The 22,019-nt window shown below is 45.9% G+C and overlaps 1 protein-coding gene across 6 annotated transcripts in view; it reads left to right on the top strand.

Moving 5' to 3' along the window:
* The first annotated feature begins 16,489 nt into the window (after nucleotides 1-16,489).
* The window catches only part of CNGA3 (cyclic nucleotide gated channel subunit alpha 3), a 38,746-nt gene continuing 33,216 nt past the window's right edge, over nucleotides 16,490-22,019 (top strand). For 3 of the 6 annotated variants that reach the window (XM_043918659.1, XM_043918658.1, XM_043918655.1), the window contains exons 1-2: nucleotides 16,492-16,772; nucleotides 17,075-17,420. The gene's annotated coding sequence lies outside the window, so the exon portion shown is untranslated. Of the gene's footprint in view, nucleotides 16,773-17,074; nucleotides 17,421-22,019 lie in introns of all 6 variants that reach the window. The other 3 variants (XM_043918657.1, XM_043918660.1, XM_043918656.1) reach the window with 3 other exon arrangements.

The raw sequence follows: 22,019 nt of genomic DNA, 5'->3' as shown, positions 1-22,019 counted from the left end.
CATCAGGTGGACAAAGTATTGGAGCTTCAGCTTCAGCAACAGTCCTTCCAATCGATATGTAGGTGTTGAAATGAAGGTATTTTGTAGGTATAATTAAACTCCATAACCAGTTGTCCATAAGAGAGATTATCCTAGATAATCTGGGTAGGTCCGAGTCAATCAGTTGAAAGGTCTTAAGAGTAGAACTGAAGCTTCTCTGATGAGGAAGAAGTTCTTCTTGTGGACAGGAGCTTCAGCCAGTGCCCAAGAGTTCCAGCCTGCCCTTGCTGACAGCCTGCTCTCTGCGTGTCACTTTGGCCGGACTGGAGAAGATGTAGGTGAGGGCCGGGGAAGGGTGTCATTTGACAGCCCTTCAGATGACCCTAGAGGAGACAACTGATTCCATCTGAGGGATGCTATACCATGATCTTCAGAACTAACATAGGAATAACACAAACCCTGCTACATTCCAGGGCTGCTTCTCCTGTGTGGGTTTTCTGGGACGTTAGGCTCATCATCTTCCAAAAGAGGGACCACACTGGGCCATTCAGGGTTCCAGGAATATTCTGGGGCTAGATGGCCAACCTCAGACTCTTGCTTATGCCCTGTTTCCAACCCCCAGCCTCCAGAAGAGGACGACGTCTTACTGGAAGGCCTTTTTCCTTTACTTCCCAAGGGCTCAGGTTTGCAGGATGGCAGTCCAGGGACTTTCAGTTCTGGGATTGCTCTGTGAGATTATTTGAAGAATGCCCTCCCTCCTCCTCCATTTTCACATCTCCTCTCTTTGTTAATATATTTAACCTACACCTTATGTCCAGCAGAGAAACGCCCGCTTTGCTGTTTTGCTGTGGCTGTGACCCTGAGAAACACATCAAGTTCTACCAAGAGCTGTTTCCAAGGCACATCTCACACCTCTGCTCCCTGGACAATGATCTATTTACTTTCTCTATAAATTATCTGTATTCATTTTGAATAATTATTCTAGGTACTTCTGGGGTTTCTGCTCACTCCCCACAACATCCCCTTGGGTGTCCAGGCAAGGTGGCATTTAGCCTGGTGTCTGCTTCCTAGGTGGCCCGGTGGTAAAGAATCTGCCTGAAATGTAGGAGAGAAAAGAGACTCGGGTTCGATCCCAGGGTCAGGAAGATCCCCTGGAGTAGGAAATGGTAGCCCACTCCAGTATTCTTGCCTGGAGAATTCCATGGACAGAGGAGCCTGGCAGGCTATAGTCCATGAGGTAAAAAAGAGTCAGACATGACTGAACACACACACATCATAATCACATCATAGGTTGCAGTCAGGTAGGCCTTCTCTGAACCCTGCGAGTGAATGTCACAGCAAAAGCTTTGCTTACAATGCAAAGGCTGGGATGCCTGGGGCTCCTCGAGGTGGCCTTTTTCACTTGTGAGAAACTCTGCCATTGTTTGGATTTACACTGATTGCTGAAGAGTGTCATGAGGTTTCAACCCTCTCTCTGGGATATTTTTTGAGGGCACCACCTAGCAATTCTGGTTATCAGGAATCTCCATTTGTGTTCCTTTGCTTCCAGAGGAAATTTGAATATAAATGATTCACTTCCTGCCAAGAATACAAAATTATATTCCTGTATGTGAGTCTTCCTGATACTTCAACCTTTTCTGTAGAACAAAGTAGAAACTGTCTAAGGTAGGACTTACACCCTACAGTGGAGGTTTGCCACTTGGTTGTTGTTCAGTCACCCATTCGTGGAGGTCTTTGCAACCCTCATGATGCAGCATGCCAGGTCTTCCTGGCCCTCACCACCTCCCAAAATTTGCCCAAGTTCATGTCCATTGCATCAGCGATGTCATCCAGCCATCACATCCTCTGATGCCCTCTTCTCCTTCTACCCTCAGTCTTTCCCAGCATCAGGGACTTTTCCGATGAGTCAACTGTTCACATCAGATGACCATAGTACTGGAGCTTCAGCATCAGCCCTACCAGTGAATATTCAGGGTTGATTTCCCTTAAGATTGACTGGTTTGATCTCCTTGCTGTCCAAGGGACTCTCAGGAGTCTTCTCCAGCTCCACAGTTTGAAGGCATCAATTCTTTGGTGCTCCGCCTTCTGTACGGTCCAGCTCTTACAACTGTATGTGACCATTGGGAAGACCATAGCCTTGACTATATGGCAGAGAAATATCTTTGCTTTGTCGGCAGAGTAATATCTCTGCTTTTTAATGCACTGTCTAGGTTTGTCATAGCTTTCCTGGCAAGAAGCAATCATCTTCTATTTTCATGGCTGCAGTCACCATCCACAGTGATTTTAGAGCCCAAGAACAGGAAATCTGTCACAATTTCCACCTTTTCCCCTTCTATTTGCCATGCAGTAATGGGGTCAGATGCCATGATCTTAGTTTTAATATTTAGTTTTAGGCCGGTTCTTTCACTCTCCTTCTTCATCCTCATCAAGAGGCTCTTCAGTTCCTCTTCACTTTCTGCCATTAGAGTGGTAACATGTGCATATCTAAGGTTGTTGATATTTCTCCCAGCAATCTTGTAACTCACAATCAGCTTATAACTCACCCGGCCTGGCATTTCTCATGATGTGCTCAGTGTGTAGGTTAAACAAACAGGGTGACAGCAGACAGCCCTGTCTTACTCCTTTCTCATTCTTGAATCAATCAGTTGTTCCATACGGGCTTCTAACTATTGCTTCTTGACCTGCATACAGGTTTCTCAGGAGACAGGTAAGGTGGTCTGGTATTCCCATCTCTTTAAGAGCTTTCCACAGTTTGTTACGATCCACATAGTCAAGGGCTTTAGCATAGTCAATTAAACAAAGGTAGATATTTTTCTGGAATTCCTTTGCTTTCTTTATGATCCAGTGAATGTTGGCAATTTGATCTAGAGACCCTCTAGATCCTCTTCCTTTTCTAAACCCAGCTTGGGCATCTGGAAGTTCTTGGTTCACATAATGCTGAAGCCTAACATGCAAGATTTTAAGCATGACCTTACTAGCATGGGAGATGAGTGTCTGAAAGTTAGAAGACTCTTTAGTACTACCCTTCTTGGAAATTAGGATGAGGATTGACCTTTTCCAGTCCTGTGGCCACTCATGGGTCTTCCAGATTTGCTGACATATTGAATGCAACACCTTGATGGCATCATTCTTTAGGGTTTTGAATAGCTCTACTGAAATCCCATCACATCCACTAGCTTTATTAACAGCAGTGCTTCCTAAGGCCCACTTGACTTCACACTCCAGAATGTCTAACTCTGACCACACCATCATAGTAATCCAGTTCATTAAGATCTTTTTGAACAGTTCTTCTCTGTGTTCTATCTCTTCTTGATCTCTTCAGCATCTACTAGAGACTTTAATATGTCTGTAAATTGCCCTGTTGAGAATGCAGAATCCTGGGCTCCACTTCCAGGTAGTTGAATGCAGAAGGCTTGGGGTGGAAACTAGCATTCTGTATTTTAAACAAGCTCCTGAGCAGGATCTCAGTAAATCACACGTAGGGAACCAGTACCTGAGCAGGTGATCCAAGAGGAAATACTCCTGCTTGTTATACATCTCCCTCCCAGGTCTGAGCCCCAAACACCCTCCAAGACCCAGAGCCAGTTCACTTCTTGACTGTTAGGCTCGTGGTCCCTACAGAAGGTCCTCTGGGCACCTAGAGTGAAAATCATGCCTGCCTCGCAGGCTCTCATGGGGATGAATGGCTGGAGGACTTGGAACAGGGTGAGGCACACAGTCAGAAATCATTACACCTCAGCTGTTCTACAGCCGTTACCATGGCTACTGGCATCAATAACACTCCCACCGAGAGACGGCAGGGGCCTCCTGAATCCCTCTACCCCCATACCTTGTGAGGAAAGATCACCACTTAAAGCAGCCAAGATCCATGCGGGACAGATTATAACCGTGCACTCAGCATCAGCACCAACCTCATTTCGCCTAATCTCCCCGGTGCTGGGAGGCTTTCCCAGGGTTCTCACCCCCGGCAGCCTATGCGTACCCCCCCAGCAGAGAGCCATCCTCCACTGAGAAGTTACCATCCCATCATCCTTCTCTGTGAGTTTCCTTCCTGTGTGCACTGTAATCCCCAGATACCCCTTCTGTCCTTCCAGACATGCGCCGTGGTCTCTCAATAAGCTCCCTCCTTCCAGGCATTGAGTGGCTGATGGAGGCCCTCACCAAGCACCCCTTTGAGTCAAAGTGCTATGAATCTCCCCTAAGACCCCAGTGACTGTTCTGAGCTTCAGCACACTTCCTGAAAGTTAAAGTGTTAGTCGCTTAGTCGTGACTGACTCTCTTCAACCCCGTGGACTGGTAGCCCACCAATCTCCTCTGTCAGTCTCCTCCTAGGATTTCCCAGGCAAGAATACCGGAGTGGGTAGCTATTCCCTCTCCAGGGGATCTTCCCAAGCCAGGGATAGAACCCAGGTCTCCTGCACTGCAGGCAGATTCTTTACCATCTGAGCCACCAGGGAAGCCTGCACAGCACACTTCCTGGTGTTCCCAAAACAGTTCTTCAGAAGAGAGTCAACCTTTGTTCCAGGAAGAGAATAGCTGTGTTGTACATGACCTTGAGGCTTTGTCCCAGCTAATTCACAAGGGTAGGAGGTCTTTTTCAGTGTGACAAGGTGAGCCAAGCACATGATGGGTGCTCAGTACATATTTGTGAAATGGATGGACCTTTAGGCAGTCTTACTCCTGGGCTTCAAAATTCCCTCACAGAGATGTGTATACTGTAGAGAAATAACTAACCCTGGGCCTCAGCAGTGGCCAGCGTGGACCGGCTGCTGCTTCCCCAGCAGCCCCCAGGGCATGGGGATTGGAAGGGATCTCTATGTTACCCAGAGTCTTCAGGAAGGCCCACCCTGTCCTTTCTGATTCGGCCTCCCATAAAGATGCACATGGAGCATGACCTGGCCACACCCGACCTGTTAAACCAGCTGTTTGATCCCTAAGTGGTGGTATTTTGCATTGTATGTCCAATATCCTCTGGCTAGTATAACAATTACAGATGAGCCAGATGCTACAATCAGGAATAAAATGGGTCTGGTCCAGGAACACTTTTTGCCAACTTTCCCATCACTAGGCATAGCTAAACCAAAAAGGAACATTTCCTCAACTCACAGCTGATTGCTGTTTGAGGGGCAACAAATGAGATAACACGGCAGGGGTGGGGGTGGCTGCTAACCTCATCAGTGATGGGGAGATGAGCATTTACTGATTCCTCAGTAGCCAACCCATCTGAGAGCTAGCCATTCAGGATAAGTGGCCTCAGATTGCTTCTCCCAAGACAGGCTGGGACCGGGAACCCTTTGCTGCAGTGTTTGCACCTGGACAAACTTCTCCTCCAGCAACAGTCTCCTCTTCCTCCTCCTCCCATAAACTATAAGGGATTGAAAATAACTGCAGGCATGCACAGTTGGGGCAAATTATGAACAATAAGATACAGAAATGCCAAAACCCAACTGCCGCTTCAGTGTGCAGGGTCCTGCTCATGCTCCCTGCACACAGCGCCACCCAGGGGGCAGGCAGACCACCTAAGCCACCCCTCCAGCCCCACCCTCGATCCCTCCCACCCTCACCCCTTTTAAGGCAGGAGCGAGCAAGGGCACCTGCGTCTGGTATTCACTTCCTTGTGCAGCATTAGTCCCAATAAAGCCCTGCCTGAATTCCGCGTCTGACCTCATCAATTTCTGTTGACTGAAGAGTCCAAGGACCCAGGTAGACAACCCTCCCCCGCCGTTAAACTTCCCAGTGATTCTGCAGGGGAGAGGGGTGAATGAGGATGTCACAGAGAGAGCAAGAACCGTGGTTGTTTCACACACCCCTCTGCCAGGTATCTGGTGGGAGGATCTTGAGTCCCCAGAAGGACCTGGGGGCCCAGCTTTCTGGTGTGACAGAGACCCAACTTAAGTGTGTGCTTAAGAACCCACCACTGGCGCCAGCCTAGCTCTGTGGTGGTGGCCACTTCTCCTGTGCCTCGGTTTCCCCTTTCATTATTAGAAAAGTAAATGAATTGATTTACAAGTGTTTTGCAGTGTTTTGCTCAAGTAAGTGCCCTGAAGGTAGTAACCATGATTACCAACAGGGCGCATATTTTCTCAGCTTCTCTCTCCATGTAACAAGTACTGCACAGGATTGTTAAGTAACTTCTAAGGAAAGAGCAAGCTTTCTCTCTCCCAAAGCACAAAAACCTCAGTTTGTTTGATCTGCAAAATCCTGAGCTTGCTTCTTAATAGGCTGAAGGCATAACAGGGGAACTTTGGGGCAGATCATCTGGCTAGAAAGAGAGCCAGAACCTGATCACGGAAGGTGGTCCTTGGTGAGTAGCAGAACTACATTTAAATTAGAGCTAGGGAATTCGCTGGTTGTCTGGTGGTTAGGGTGCTATGCTTCCGCTGCAGGGAACATGGGTTCAGTCCCTCTTGGAGGAACAAGATCCCTCATACCACACAGTGCAGCCACACAAAAAAAAAGAGAGAGAGAAAAGCCAAGTGTGCAAGTAGCACTCCTTGATTAAAAAAAAAAAAAAAACAACCAAACTTGAGCTAGTTACTCCCCACTATGGGCTTCAGTTTTCTTATCTGTACAATGGGCAGGTTTGAGGAATGGGGTCAGGTGGGAGGAGACTCCTGCATCCAAAATTCCCTCAAGAACTTCCCAGATTTGCTTCCTACAATCTGCCTCCTCATTCTCCTTCACAACCAAAACAAGCATTCATGGTAACCGTGGGAGTATGCAACACAAAGAGGATTTGAATTCACACCTGGCAGGAGAAAATGGTGGTTGTACCCTCACCCCAAACGGTAGGTGCAAGCCAGAGTAGGGAGGAGGTGGAACAGAGAAGAGAAGCGAAGAGGAGGGAGAGGAAGGAGAAAGACTGAAAAATAATGAAAGGAAGGAGGTGGGGGAGAGGCAGAAGAAAAAAGATAAATTCCTTTATACAGCTACTTAGTGAGAAATTGGAATTCAATAGAGAAGGCACATTCAAAAGCCGCATTTCACAGTCAAATGGAAATGTAAAATACCCTTGTTTCCTCTAAAATGTGTTATTTATTGCTCTGTGGCACTGCCGATGTGTGCTGTGTCCACTCACAGATAAGCAGGGTACATCTGCATGATTTAAATGTCACTCTGATCTTGTGAATAATAAACTGCGTGAAGTCATCCCAGAGGTTCTGAATCACTTCCCCTGGAAACCTTTACTTCATCAGCTCAGCCTCCACTCAAGGGGTTGAAATTCTAGGTGCCTGTGACTTCTTGTTACCTTGTGTCGTAACTCTGAGGGGGACAAAGCAAAATGTGTTTCCTTCATCAGCAGCTCTCAAACACCTCCATTCCGTGGGGGCCACCTCGTCATATCAAGTAAGGTAGACCTGAGTAATGGTCCATGTTTGAGTAAATCACTCTGCTTATCTCTTCATGTATTGATGGACATTTGGTTTATTTCCAGTTTGGGCCTGTTATTAACAAAGTTGCTATGAACATTTGTGTACAAACCATTTTGAAGATGTATGTTTTCATTTCTCTTGAGAAAAAGATATCTAAGAGTGGAAATGCGGGATCATGAGGTTGGTGTACTTTTAACATCATAAAAAAATGTCAAGTTGTTTTCCAAAGTACAAATGCATCGTTGTACATTCCCACCAACTGTGTGCTTGTTTCTCTGTATTCTCTCCATATTTACTTTTTCATTAGTCATTCTAATGGGTGTGCGGTAGTATTTCACTGTGGTTTTAATTTACATTTCCAATTTGTAATGTGATTACTAATGACAGAGTACTTTTCATTTGTATATTTGTCATCCCTATATATTCTTTGGTGAAATGTCTGTTCAAATACTTTTCCCATTTTTTAATTGGGTTGTCTTTTTATTATTGATTTATATAAATTTTATATATTTTGGAAATAACTCCTTTGTCAGATATATGTATTATGAATATTTTATGTCTATACATTTTCTTTTTAAATATTTATTATGAAATAATTTAAGACTTACAGAAAAGTTGCAAAAATAGTCCAAAAAATTTCCATATACCCTTCACCTGGGACCCATAAATGTTATTTTATCAATCACCATGTCAACTTTTTCTCTCTCACACACCCACACATGCTAATTCTTTTTTCTGAACCATTTGACACTAAGTAACAGATGTTACTTCTTTATTTCATACTTCAGTGTTTTCTAAATACAAAAACATCCTCTTACTTAACCACAGTATAATTATCAAAATCAGTAAATTAACAGTGACACACAAGTATTATTAACACAATTATTATTAAACTACAGTCTTGTTCAAAATTCATTGGTTGTCTCATGACATCCTTGACAGCAAAATTGCTGGAATCAAGGATCCAAACCAAAATCATGTTGCCTTTAGTTATCATTTATTGTTGGTTTTCTTTAATCCAAAACAGTCCCTCAGTCTACTTGTCTATCTGCCCATCTGTTAGTCTATATGTTACTGAAGAGTGCATACAATTAATTTTGTAGACTATCCCTTTCATTTTCTTGATGGTATCTCTTGATTAGAAGAAATTTTTGGTGAAGTATAATTTATTGGGTTTTTTTTTTATGGTTAGTAACTTTTGGTCTTGTCTAAAAAATTTTTGCCTACTGCACAATCATGAAAATATTCTGTTTTTTTGTTTCTATGCATTTGATAGCAGCTTTCATATGTAGGTCTGTCTATAATCCATCTCAAATTAAGTTTCCTGTGTAGAGTGAAATAGGAATTGAGATTTGTTTTATTCATACACATCCTGATGTTTTGACTACATTTCTTAATAATGAATTCTTTTCCACACTGAATTGCCTTGACACCTTTATCAAAAACTCAGTTGTATACACGCGCGCGCACACACACACACACACACACAGGCTTTGACTGAGACTGCATGAAATGTGGGGGAAAATCTTTAAATTATTGAGATTTCATAAACATATGCCTTGACGTGGTATATATTTACATTTATTTAGAGCTTTACTTTTTCTTAGCAATGTTTTATAAGTCTTAACATAGAATTAAGAATTATGTCTATGGTGCAATTGTAAATAATACTTTAAAATTTTTCATTTTTATTGTTTTTTGCTAGATTATATAGAAGTACAATGGAGTTTTGTACATTAATTTTGTGTCCTGCAATCTTATTAAATTTACTTATTAGTTCTAATATTTTTGTAAATTAAATTGGATTTTCTGCATACACAATCATGTTGTCTTTGAGTAATGACAGTTACATTCTTCTCATCTTTATGTCACTTGTTCATTCTTTTTTTCAGTATTGTACTGGCTAGGACTTTCAATACAGACACTAATAGACGGACTGAAAGTGAATACCCTTGCTTTGTTCCTGATCTCTTCAAATTTAAGTGTAATTTTAACTGTAAGCTTTTCTAAGTTCTAACTGTAAGCTTTCCTAAGGTGACTTTTATCAACTTGAGGAAGTTTCCTCTTATTCCTAATTTTCTGAGAGTTTTGGTCTTGGAGTTTTATTTTGTTTTTTAATATGAATGAGTGTTGGATTTTGTGACAGAGACCATCTAGCCTGAAAGCCTAGAATACTTACTATCCAGTTAGTATTTAAGAAAAATTTTCTGATCCTCTTCTCTAGATAAAAATATAAAAGATATTCCTATATCTGTTTGGATCTAATCAAGAGACAGAAATCACACAATAATTTAAACAAGAGGCGATTACTATAAAAATCATTAAACTATGATAAAAGAGTAACCATGAGAAGTGAGAGAATCTACATGACACCCCAGAGCGGAAGGGGAGTAACCAAGGAAAGACAAACTTGGAATGGAACCGCTCCTCCCCAAGGCTAGAATTTAGACCTTGTTGGATCTGGCATAATCGCAGGCCAATGGGTGGCAGAGAAGGTCACTGGTTTGCAGAGGCCTGAGCTGATCTACAGTTGTTGGACCAGCAGGAAGCAACTTGCAGAATGCAGATGGGGTAAGCCACACAGGTGTGCAAAGAAAGTGAGGACACTGGTGTGAGGAGGAGACCTAGAGCCCTGATGCTTGTGTCAGAGAGCTGTGGCACCGAAAGTCCCAGGAGACAAAGCTGGGGGTGAGGGCACAGGGACACAGACGGAGTTGGAGCACCGGTACAGGCAGGATGGGCGGTGGCGCGAGGTGTCCATGCAGAGAGATCTGCAGGAAGGCAACCACAGGGAGGACTGCGGCTGAGACATCATCGAGGAGCCGTGTGGCTTAGACATGAGTGGGGGTGGGGTGGGGGTGGGGCAGAGACCACTGGTCATTCTCACGCCCTCTCTGCTGCCCAGTGGTGCAGCGGCCAGAAGAGGCAGAAGAGTCTCTTCCTGCCTCCTCTACGGAGTCAGCCTAACGTCTTGCATTCTGCACAAAACAAATGCCTAATATTACCCTGGGAAGCAGGTAATACTGGGGAGCTGAGAGCTAATGAACTGGTAACTGATATAGCATGGTTGAAGAATCAAGGTGGGGGTATCCTCGACTATCATGTATTTGTCCACTCAATAGTCTATTAAAGGATCTTGGAATGAGAGAAGTAGGTGGCTTTTAAATTTTTTTAATAGATGAAGAACCTGAGTTCCACATTAATTCTCAAAGGTTCAAAGATTTTAAGTAAAATTCTTGGCTATATGTCAGAACAAGTCCAGTGATATTAAAATGTTAATATTAAGTATAAAAACATGTAAAACCATAAAAAAAGGAGTAGGCAACATATATATAGTGGAATTATGCATTCTAGGATTTCAGTGAATTGAATGAATCTCAGTGGGAAATGTTTTGTAAGTCTATAAAATAAATATAACTCAAAGGCAAGCCAACATGAGAAATATTTTCATCAAATAAACCGGAGAGAAGTTTCTCTCAGTATTGCACAAAAAGCTCATAAAAATTGAAAGGAAAAGCATCAACTTTAATGTAAATGGGCCAAGTACACGAATAGATAATTCACCAAGAGGAAACACAAGTAATAAATAGACATGAGAAAATGTTCAACTTTACTACATCTTACTGTGATGCAAATTAAAACTGTAATAGGGTACAGTTTCTGCATGAAATTTGAAAACTAGAATATGGGTGAAAAAATGGTGGAACTGGTAAATGATTGATAGCAATAGAAATTGCTAAAACTTCTCTTGGATTCAAATATTTACATCTCTGGAGTAATCCTTATTTCTGGGAACATAACCTAAGGAAATCATTACCAAAAATAGGAAAAGATTCTATGCATGTGTTTATGGCCATCATTTAAAAGACTGAAAAATGGGAAATAATTTAAATGTACATAAAAAGATCAGTAAGTGTGTAAATCATTCTATTGATTATGTAATTCATTTGGCCATGATCCTGGCCAGTGATAAACAATTTGGCCATGACCAGAAAAGCATTGGAAACTAAATAGCAAGCTAGGCTATTCATCAAGGTAATTAAAAGCAGAATAACGAAATTGTATTTATACGTTATTATGACTATAAAAGAGAACATGTGTATGTGAAGAAAAACTAGGACACAACAAAATGTAGAATTGATTTATTAAATGGATTTTTAAAGTTTATTATAGTACGATTGGGCAATACTTATCTTTTTGGCTGTGCCACTGCTTTTGCCCGGGCTTTCTCTAGTTGTGCGAGCAGCGGCCACTCTTGGTCGTGATGCACAGGCTTCTCACTGCAGTGGCTGCTCTTGTTGCAGAGCACAGGCTTGTGGGCTTCAGTAGTTGCCGCATAGACTCAATAGTTGCCGTTCCTGGGGTCTAGAGCACAGGCTCTATACTTGTGGTTCATGGGCTTAGTTGCTCTGCGGGGCATGTGAGATCCTCCCAGACCAGGGATAGAACCTATGTTCCCTGCACTGGCAGGCGGATTCTTGACCACTGTACCACCAGGGAAGTTCGTTTGTGGAACACTTTTTTAAAATGTGGTAACCAAACTGAAAATAATCCAGGTAGGTTTACATGAGCAGCTCTAAGCAAGCCTCACCTCTTTTCTAGTGATCTACTTCTCTATTAAGTCAGCATTCTCCTTAACTTTTGCTAATTCTGTAGAAACACATCATCCTGACGCTTCGCATCATATTAAATGAGGTCTGCTAAGCCATGTCTCCTCTTCTGTACTGGGATGGCTGATTTTTTAGGACCCTGATGCAGAACATTATCCTTGTTCCTGTTACTTTTTTTTTCTTGGTCTATATTTTCAGCCCATCACTGAAAGCTCTCAGGCATTTTTTGGATCCAGATTTATACCCCTTATTTGCCATATTTCCTGAAAGCATGTTAGCCATACACTCAATCTATACTGAAATGTACAGGACACATCCACGTGTTTCCCCCAGGCCCTGATGAGAATGTGGTCCTGAGCAGTACTGAGCCCCAGGGCGACTCACATCTATTACTGAGCGCCCGTGATGGCATTCATGGTGCAATCCACTCGAGCAGCCTTGCATTCTGTATACATTTGTCAGCTTTTACAATCGCAAAGGTAATCGCCCTTCTGTTTGGGTGGAAAAGGAAGGTTTTAGTCTTAGAGGAAAACTCAAGTGATTTTCCCAGGCCAGGACCAGGCGTGGTTGTAATGGGGGCCGCGTTTGCCCTCAGTATTCAGTGTCTGTCATCTGGCCCTGGCCCCCTCTGATAGCACCCGCACCGCCCCCCCACCATGATATCCACACCATGCCACCCTCACTGGTTTCCAGCATCATCAAATGCTCTCCTCAATCTTATCAGAACTTTTTATTCGATTATCCACATTCTAGCACCTGGACTTACTGGCATTTTTAAAAGAATCAAAGTTTTAAAATAAAAGGATGAAATTCTGAGAGTGGAATTGCAGGCATTGGTGGTCAGACACAGGAGATTTGTGCAGGGTGAGAAGGCTCCCACCCACACAGGCCTTTTCAGCAGCCCCTACCTGCTCACTGGCTGCAAGGCTGACCTGAAGGGGGCAGCTCCCGGGACAAAGTAGCTTAGATCCACCACACCACGGACCTCCTTGGGCTCTTAATGACATTTGGGTAGAATTCCTAACTCCACATTTCATTAATTTATTTTCCTTCTATTCTTCCAACTGCCAGGTAGGTGAGGGAAACAGAGGTCGTCTTCTTCATGGTCTGAGAAGGAAGCAGGCAAAGTGGGCCTTAAAAACTAAACACATCTGTGTCTCTTTTTCTGTTTTGCATATAGGGTTATCGTTACCGTCTTTCTAAATTCCATATATATGCATTAGTATACTGTATTGGTCTTTATCTTTCTGGCTTACTTCACTCTGTATAATGGGCTCCAGTTTCATCCATCTCCCCCCCAATGGGGGGATCGGGATGGGGAATACATGTAAATCCATGGCTGATTCATGTCAATGTATGACGAAAACCACTACAATATTGTAAAGTAATTAGCCTCCAACTAATAAAAATAAATGGAAAAAACCCAAAAACTAAACACCATGGCCTCTCCCTGCCTCAGGCGTTTCCCCAGGTAGTTTTACACTGACGAGGAGAGTTTTTGCTGGGGAAACTGACGCGTCATTGCTTCTCCTGCGAACCTTGTCTGCCTCTGCGCAAGTATTTTATTTCCCAAAAGCCACTCCTACAAACTGCCTTATCATTCACCAAGGACCTAGGCCATCTGCCAGGGCAGGACACCTTCCCCTTACTGATAAGTGGGCTTATCTGTTTGCTTTTCTACTTCTCATCTGCTAGTGTGGCTTATCTGTTTATCAGATTGTGTGTTCTTTAACATAACGGACACCATACGGCCCCCAACAGAAGCAGCTGCCTTGTTGCCCACCTTTGGGCACAAATTATGTGCCTTTCAACACCAGCCTGTAATTATCAGATTCCCAGGATGTCTGAAGTATTTGGACTGGGCAGATTTTACATAATTAGAATAGCAAAATTTAATTCCTCTTCCCAGTTTTTAAAATGAAAGTACATCATACGCACACAGAATAAATAAAAATTGTACATATACAGAGTAAAACTGAAAAACCTATGGCTACAAGCAACAACATCACTGAATCTTAATATTGGTTGGGAAAAAAAAAAATCCCAGAAGACTATATAGACCATAACTATACCATTTCTAAATTTTAAAACAATTAAAACTAAATATCACTGTTGTTGTTCAGTTGCTTAGTTGTGTCCAAGACTCTTTGCTACCCCTTGGACTGCAGCACACCAGGTCTCCCTGTCCTTCACTATCTCCTGGAGTTTGCTCAAACTCATGTCCATTGAGTCAGTGATACCATCCAACCATCTCATCCTCTGTCGCCCCCTTCTCTTCCTGCTCTCAACCTTTCCCAGCATCTGGGTCTTTTCCATATCACTGGGGAGTCCCCTAAGTCACACTTATCCAGGCTCATGTTCTAACTCAATCCTTCTGGGCATGGCTAGTATTTATCCTTTCATTTCTCTGGCACTGAAATGACAGGTGAACAGAACTGGTCTCGCTAGCCTTCCCTGGGGCCAGCCTTCCTCAGCTCCCGATGGCCAAGTGCCACCCTTTCCCCCACAGACCGTCTCTCATTGCTTTAGTGAGTCCTGACCGAGACTGCAACAACAAATGATTCACCTAGTCTTCCCCCCTCCCAATCTCACCTGCCCCATCAGAATAAGGAGTGGTGTCTCCTCCATCAGGCCCTTCGCACTGTGATCTTCCTCTTCTGGCAGAAGGCTTTGGGTTTCTGAAGATCCCTGTGCTGGGTCTCTGGATCCCATGGACCTGTGAGGACATCCCACTAGCTCGTCGGGGATTACCTGGTGCTGACTGTGTCCTGCCTCTTGACAAAGATGCCATCCATACACACCATCTTGTACCTCAGATGAAGCTTAAGCAATAGGACAGATCCCCAGAGGCCACCCCACTCGGTGTGTCTTGGGCCAAATCTGGACCCTCTATCCTGGCAGCCAAAGATCTTGCTCCTAGATGTCGTTCCAGGCAAATTCACAGATACATCTTCTGTGAGCTCTTTCTGCTCATTCCCAGTCTCAATTCATCTGTTTCCATCTTTCAGGTGCCAAAAGTTTTTCGGCAAAAATTATCAACACCCATATGATGCCCTATAGCCCAATTATGTGCTCAGTCCTATAGTAGATGGTCTACTTTATTTCCATCAGATTCAGTGCACTTCTCCAGCTTATGATCAATTTTGTAAGATCTTGTTTTCCTCCTCAGATCTTAGAAATGGTCTGCATTTCAAAAACAAAGTTTACATGGATTTTTCATATTATGCCTCAAAATTTGTCTCCTGATAGCTACTACTACTACTTTCTCCAAAATCTGAATTCAAGTTTCTTTAAAAGCTCTAAAATATTTTTGGGCGACAGAGGATAACCACCTGCTTCCTGTCTTCCTTGAGGACAAGCCAACAGGAAACAGCTCTTACTTGTATGGTAAATCACAGGGATTAGAAGAAATGCAGCATTTCTCAATAATAAGGACTGTAAAAAAAAAAAAAAAATTGCCCGGAGTAAATGATGTATGTTGGAGACTCTGTGGGCTAAGGAGACCATGGTTTCATGAATTGTTTTTTTCTCTTGTGGTAAATTCAGGTTTCTTCCAGGAGCCCAAATGACCAAACAAAAACTCTCTTCTCCATCTTCTGTTGCTTGAACTTTGTTTTATTGATGCACCATTTCCATTCATTTGTTTTCCTATAATCAGAATCCTTTGAATCTGAACAATTTAGCCTGACTTTTCAATGGAGTTTTTTTCCTAGGCTTTGTGTCCCTTCCTAAGATAAATGTGTGAACATCTAATTCGTTACTTCTCCAGTGAATAGGATACACTTCATCTCTCCCTTCAAATCTGCATGAACTTGAAAGCTTGTCCTCTGAAGACAGTTTGCTCCATGAATAGACAATTTGATAGGAAAGTTCAGGAAATGCCATGTACTTCAAGTCCTCAGAGAAGCCTCTGATTTTCAGGCTCCTGAGGGGGATCTGCTCCTTCAGAGTTTCTTCCTGTAAGGGTGTTAATTTATGGGAACCTGGAACCCAGAGGCTTCTTGTCCCAGACAAGAAAGCTGGACTCCCCCTGGGACCTGTTCATCCAGAATTGGAGAGTGAATGGGAGGTGAGATTAGGTCTTCATCCTTGAAGTGTGGGTCAGATATATGCCTTCTGTGGAGAAAGTGAGTTTGCAGAAATGTGGAGGCTTTGCTAAAAGTTTTTTTCTTCAAAAAGAGTTTAAGCACCTTTGGCCTCTATAGTGGACAATGAATACCAGCTGGACTGGTGGGTTTTAATTTTTGGTTCAGGGAATCTGTTGTCTGGTGTGATAGAAGGAAACCAAAACTCTGCAAGGAGATTACACCATATCCCCAAGAGACATTTGTTTCTAAAACTCTCCCCCCTAAGATTGTAAATGAGTTTAATGGGATATATTCCCACCTTTAAACTTCAAACTCCCAGATCTCTGCTGTGTCCTCATGCAGTGTGAATTACGCTACCAGTTTTAAAACAAAAAACAAAATCCCAGGAAAGAGTCCAAGAAGGCTATTCGCGGTTAGGAGCGAGTCCAGATTTGACAGACGGACCTTGCTGCTTGCTCTCTCCTGGCTCGCCCCTCTTGCCTCAGAGGGCACCGCGATACGATCGAGCGGCTTCGGCCTCTTCCGGGACCGCCTTTGAGGCTGCAGAGCCTCACCTGACTTTCGCAGAGAGAGGGAGGCAACCGGCTCCTTCCGCTGCCAGCAGAGGAGGGTCCTGGGGCTGGAGCGTGTGGGAGCGAGCAAGGCGGGAGCTGCTGTCCAGAGCGAAGAAGAGACGCTCCGCCAGGCACAGGCGCGCCGCGGCGAGCTCAAACTTTGGTGGGGTAAGGAATTTAGGGGCTCTTGAGCTGGTGATTCTTGGGGCGCTGGGAGGTGCGCGGGGGACGCAGACTCCAGTATGCAAGTGGATTAAAGATACGCGCTCAAGGGACTAGGGTAGCGGGGCCCTCGGGTGGGCGCGGCGCTCTCCGCAGCCCCCGGTGCTGAAACAGGGGAGAAAGGGGCAGAAGCAAGGGCCAGCTCTGCTCCCACCCCGGCACACACATCCTTCCAGCAGCAATCAAAGGACTAGAAGCCGTCCCTGCTTCCTAAATCTATCGCACCCCCTTCTACTCTCGTCCCGCAGCCGCCGCGCTGGGCCAAGTCAGGCTGAGCCGTCGAGGCTGGAAGCAGAAGAACCTGGGCTCCTTCAGCAAAAGGATGTCCACCTGACACCACCCCCAAGACACCTCCCCAAGATCCCGGGTACCCGGACGCCCCGCCTTCACGGCCGTCCGTCCTAGAAGAGGCTCGTGGCCGCCTCTTTCCCCGGGCTCCAGATCGGGGTCCCGCGCAGAGTCTCCCCGAGTGTGCGGGGCTCCTGAGGAAGTTGTGACCACGACTTGGAGGGAGCAGGAGCCAAGGGGAACGCGGACTGGGGTCGGGGGACTGCCTTCGCTGGACCCTACTCAGCCTTGAGGATCCGGAGACAGGTGGGCTGAGGAAGAGGCAAGGAATTAAAATTCTCTGGGGGAGTGAGCAGTCACTTTTGGTTTTTTTTTTTTTTAATGATAAAATCATAATCCGAGATCTTGGCTGCTCCGGCCTTAGGGGCTTAGCGTTTAGGAGCAAGAAGGGGCGGGGTCGGGGGGGGTCTTCTGATCCTTAGCAATCCCCTAAGCGGATAATCACACGGACTCTCTGTCCTCATCCTCAGGCTTTTCTCCCCAGCTCAGCCGCCGCCCCTACTCCCAATCCTCGAGGGGCGCGGCCAGCAACCCATTGCGCTCCAGCCTTCCCGGGCAAGGGCTGGACGACCGGAGGAAGGGCCGATTCATTCTCCTCTCCGTGTAATCCCCCAATTCACAGCTGCCTTATCTTATGCTGTTGCTGAGACTTTAAACGTTGTCATTCTGAAGTGGGTATCCCTAGTTAGACGCGGGATGTGGCCGAGGATGACGAGGGCAGCAGCAAAGAAAACCCCAAGCCCGGGTCTGTGGTCTCCGCGGCGGTGGAGGGCTGCCTGCGAGGAGTTCTGCCGGCACAACTCCTGATCAGGAAACCCGACAGCGTGATAGTGGGCGCGCCTCCCTAAACTTTCCAGAGGGGCGAAGCTGCAGTCGGCACCTTCCCTGCTACCTCCAACACTGGGGCAGTAGCTCCGGACCTGGATTCAGGCTCTCTCCGGGAGAGTTCAGTCTCTCTGGACCTGCCCTCCAGCCTACCAACCTACACACCCACGCACGCACACACACTTTCATTCATAAAAATTCACAACTGATATCGTTGTCTAGGCATGGGGTGACATACTTGAGTGAGAAATCACTGGATGGGGCGCTGGAAAGTCAGGCTGGGAGAAGGGAGGAGACCGCAGTCACAGCCACTAGCTCTCAGCTTGTACGCCCAAGTTTCGGATTCTTGGAAATTCTGCTGGGTCAGGGAAGCGCGTTAGGATTTCACTGAACTAGTGGGAGAATTAGAGGATGTGGCGCCTCTGTTCCATCATAAATGGGGCCCTCGATGGGTGCTGGATGCCAGGAGAGGGTCACTAGATGCTCTTTGGGTGACTAGTTCTGCAAGATCTCAGTCACTTTAGCAGGGACTTTGGCCAGGACTGCTTGTGCCTCTTGCCTTTGATGCTCCTGTGCTTAATGCGTTTCCTGTCCTCATTCACTGTCTGCCCGCTGTTGCAGCGTCTTGTCAATAATGGGGTTGCCATGACGACCAATTTCCCATCGCCATGGTACCCAGGAGGCAAACAGTTGGAAGCTGCAGAGGTTCTTGAGTAGTAGCTCCCCCAGATCCTGCACAGGCTGAGGGTTTCCTGCAGTTGTGAAAGAGGGATGGCAATGATCAGGTGCTGCCGGCGCTCACCCTCCCCCCCACCCCCGCCCCCACACCGCCTAGCTGCCTGTTCACCTGAAACCCTAATCCCTGTGGCCTCCAGGTTGGGATGGGTCAAGCTTTCATTCTCATCCTCCAATTGTTACAATCAGGCTGGGGGGAAATGGTTTTCGCTCTGACCTGACTCCTGTCTGCTGCTCATTGACTACTCCTGAGTACAAATCGCGACTAAGCCCTGTGGGAGAGAGAATTAACTAAACAAACACAGCCCCGGTCTCCGCACATCACGGTGCAGAGATGGCCTCCTCTCTGGACTGAAATAGAGGTGATCGTGCCCGGAGAGTACAGAGATGGGGATGACAGACCACCGCCACCCCTTCACCCCAGGGGAGGCCATACTGGAGTAGAAACTAAGGAATTTCAACTGAGGAGCAAGAGGGGAAAGGTCTCTCTAGGTAGAGAGACTAGCGGGCGCAAAGACATGAATTGACTCTGCACGGGCTAGCCCTGCGGTAGCAGGGAGACATTTAATAAGATGGGTGGGGCAGCGCGCAGCCCTTAGCTCACGACAATTCTCGCGAGATCTTGAGCGTGAGGCCCAGAGCGTGTCCGTTAGAGGTCCTGCTCGCTTCCCAACGGTCGCCCTCACAGTGGCCGTCATGGCAGAGGGTGCTGTGGGAAGTGGATGGCAGCCTTCTCCCCACAACCCTCCAGGTCCTCTAGCCTGGGGGCCCTTGGGTGAGCTGGGTGTCCCAGGACAGGCTGAGGGCTGTGTCCTCTGTAGCTCCAGAGCCCCCGGCCCCGCCGCCCTGGGAACCTCTCCCCCATCTCTGCCTCCACGATCTAATGGCAGAGGTAGCCTTCTAATGGCGGAGGTGGTCTTCAAAGGTCCGAGTCTGTGGAAGCCTCAGCAACTGGAGTATGTGGACATTGCCTTTCAGGTATCAGCCTCAGCCAGCTTCAGTCTCTCCCTTCAGGTTTCAAAACTCGGTCCAGCATAGATCAGTTGTCCATCCCTAGTAAGTGGCCGGAGGTGAGGGTTAAGTTTCAAGGACCTTGCACATGGTTACTTCAGGTCCACCTCTGTGGGTGGGGCTCTTTTCAACCAAGGGCGGTCGTTAGGATCCGGGAACTGACCTGAAGAGTATTTTCTGCAATGGGTATTCCTGTTGATCCCATACAAATGGTTTTCTCCAGGTTAAATGACAAGCCTGGGGGCTGGCTGGGTTCGGGTCACCCAGTGATGATGACCGAGCAGGGTCTGGGGACCTGGCCCTGAGGGTGCTGGCAGGAGGAACCAAGACTGGGTGCTGGAGGAACACTCCTGGGCAGGGTGAAGGGCACCAGCAGAGAAACCACCCCCCAACACACACACACACACCCTTCCCTCCTACCCCCCTGCCTCCCCACCCCGCCTTAGCCAGGGCCAAGGCATCAGAGGGAGAGAGTTGAGTCTTGGGACCTTGCCCTTCCTTTTCAGAACAGAGAATAACATTTGTTGTTCAGTCGCTAAGTCGTGTCCGACTCTTTGTGACTCCGTGGACTGCAGCACGCCAGGCTTCTCTGTGCTTTACTACATTTGTTTGGTGGATTTGGTGGAGGTTTACAGGAGCCTCATGACCTGACCTCTAGAACAAAGGATGCGACTCCACGAAGTTTGCGACAACTCACCACACCCCTCACCTTTCCTAGAAAAAGGCTTTACTGAAAGCTTTCAGGGAGTTTGGGGTTTTTAAGGCAAGAGCCACCTGTCTTCTTGCATGGCACTGCAATAAACCTTTCTCTGCTCCAAACTGCAACATTTTGGTTTTGATATTACTTGGTCTCACTGTGTTTCTGGCACATAAACTTGCATTCAGTAATAGATTCAGAACGTCTCAGCAGCTTAGTGTATTGCCTATACAATGTCTGAGGTTCCAAGGCTTGGTGGGGCAGGGGGACTTCATCAACGGGGGATTCTGCTGGCCAGAGCCTGCCACTCAGTCCTCAGCTGCTCTGGAAGGGGGACTGAGAAATAAAAGCCAGTGCAGAGTGGGCTTTGGTGAACATTCTATGCTAGTAAGTAGGATGAGAAAACTCTTGCCACCCTTAAGGAAAGGGTGAATGATTTGGTTTAAATGGAGCATCACTTTTAAGGTAATATGATCCAGGTTACAAAAAGTCTTTGTCAGGCTAAGGCTACACGCTGGAGAAAATAGGCCACCTCTAAAAGTTTCTGAATGACGTGATTAGAACTACTGTGTGGGAATTCCCTAGTGGTCCTGTGGTTAGGACTCTGCGCTTCCATAGCAAGAGGCATGGGTGGATTTGTTTTGACCATCCTGGAGAGTGGGACAAGAGCCTGGACAAAGGTGGGAGCAGAACTCAAGAGGCCAGGAGCTGCTTCTGGATTGTTCACTGTCACACCCCTACTGCCTGGTACGGTCCTGGCACATGGTTAGGGCTCAACCCATTTCTGAATTAGTGAATGGAAGAATGGAAGGCAACAGAGGGGACAGATAACCTAGAGGACTTGGTGACGGTAGATCTAGGAAAGTGAGGGAGAGGGAGGTCTGGAAGCTTATGGAGTCTTAGCTGGGTGATTAGTAGGCTCCAATGGCAGGGCACCATTCAGGACAGTTTGGTATCAACTCTTCCCTGGATATGCTGCATCCTCTCTCACATGGCCCACACCCTCGACCTCATCTCATCCCCAAAGCACTTCGTTTGTCCTGTTTTATTTATTTTTGGCTTCAGCATGCAGATCCTAGTTCCCCTACCAGGGATTTGGAAGCCTGGAGTCTCAAACCTCTGGACCACCAGAGGAGTCCCTCTTTTGTTGTTCTATGAGGAATTTCACACATTCCATCTTGAATAATCTAGTGTAGGGGTTAAACCCAAACAAACTTTTGTTCCCCAGTGCTGCCACTGGGTGACTTTAAATGGCCATTGTTAACAATAACTGGTGTTAACCATTCTGAGCCCAAGGTTCTTCACGTGCAAATTGGTAGCAGGAGTTATACTATCTGCCTCATTGGGTTGTTAGGAGAAGAAATGAAGCAATTGGAGTGAATTTCTCAGCACAGTGCCTGGTATGGCAAGTGCTCAAAGTTGGATACAATCATTTTATAATTTACTATAATGACAGTGTACTATTATAACCATATCCCAAAAGTTAATTAAGGGGAAATAACATACTTTATTTCTTATGGCTGCAGCTAGTCTTGGAAATGGGTCCTTGGGGAATGAAGGGAGGTCCTTTGCCTGGC

Source organism: Cervus elaphus, chromosome 11 (assembly GCF_910594005.1).
Source record: "Cervus elaphus chromosome 11, mCerEla1.1, whole genome shotgun sequence".
NCBI classification, from domain to species: Eukaryota; Metazoa; Chordata; class Mammalia; order Artiodactyla; family Cervidae; genus Cervus; species Cervus elaphus.
This window is presented reverse-complemented; position numbering and strand designations above follow the sequence as displayed.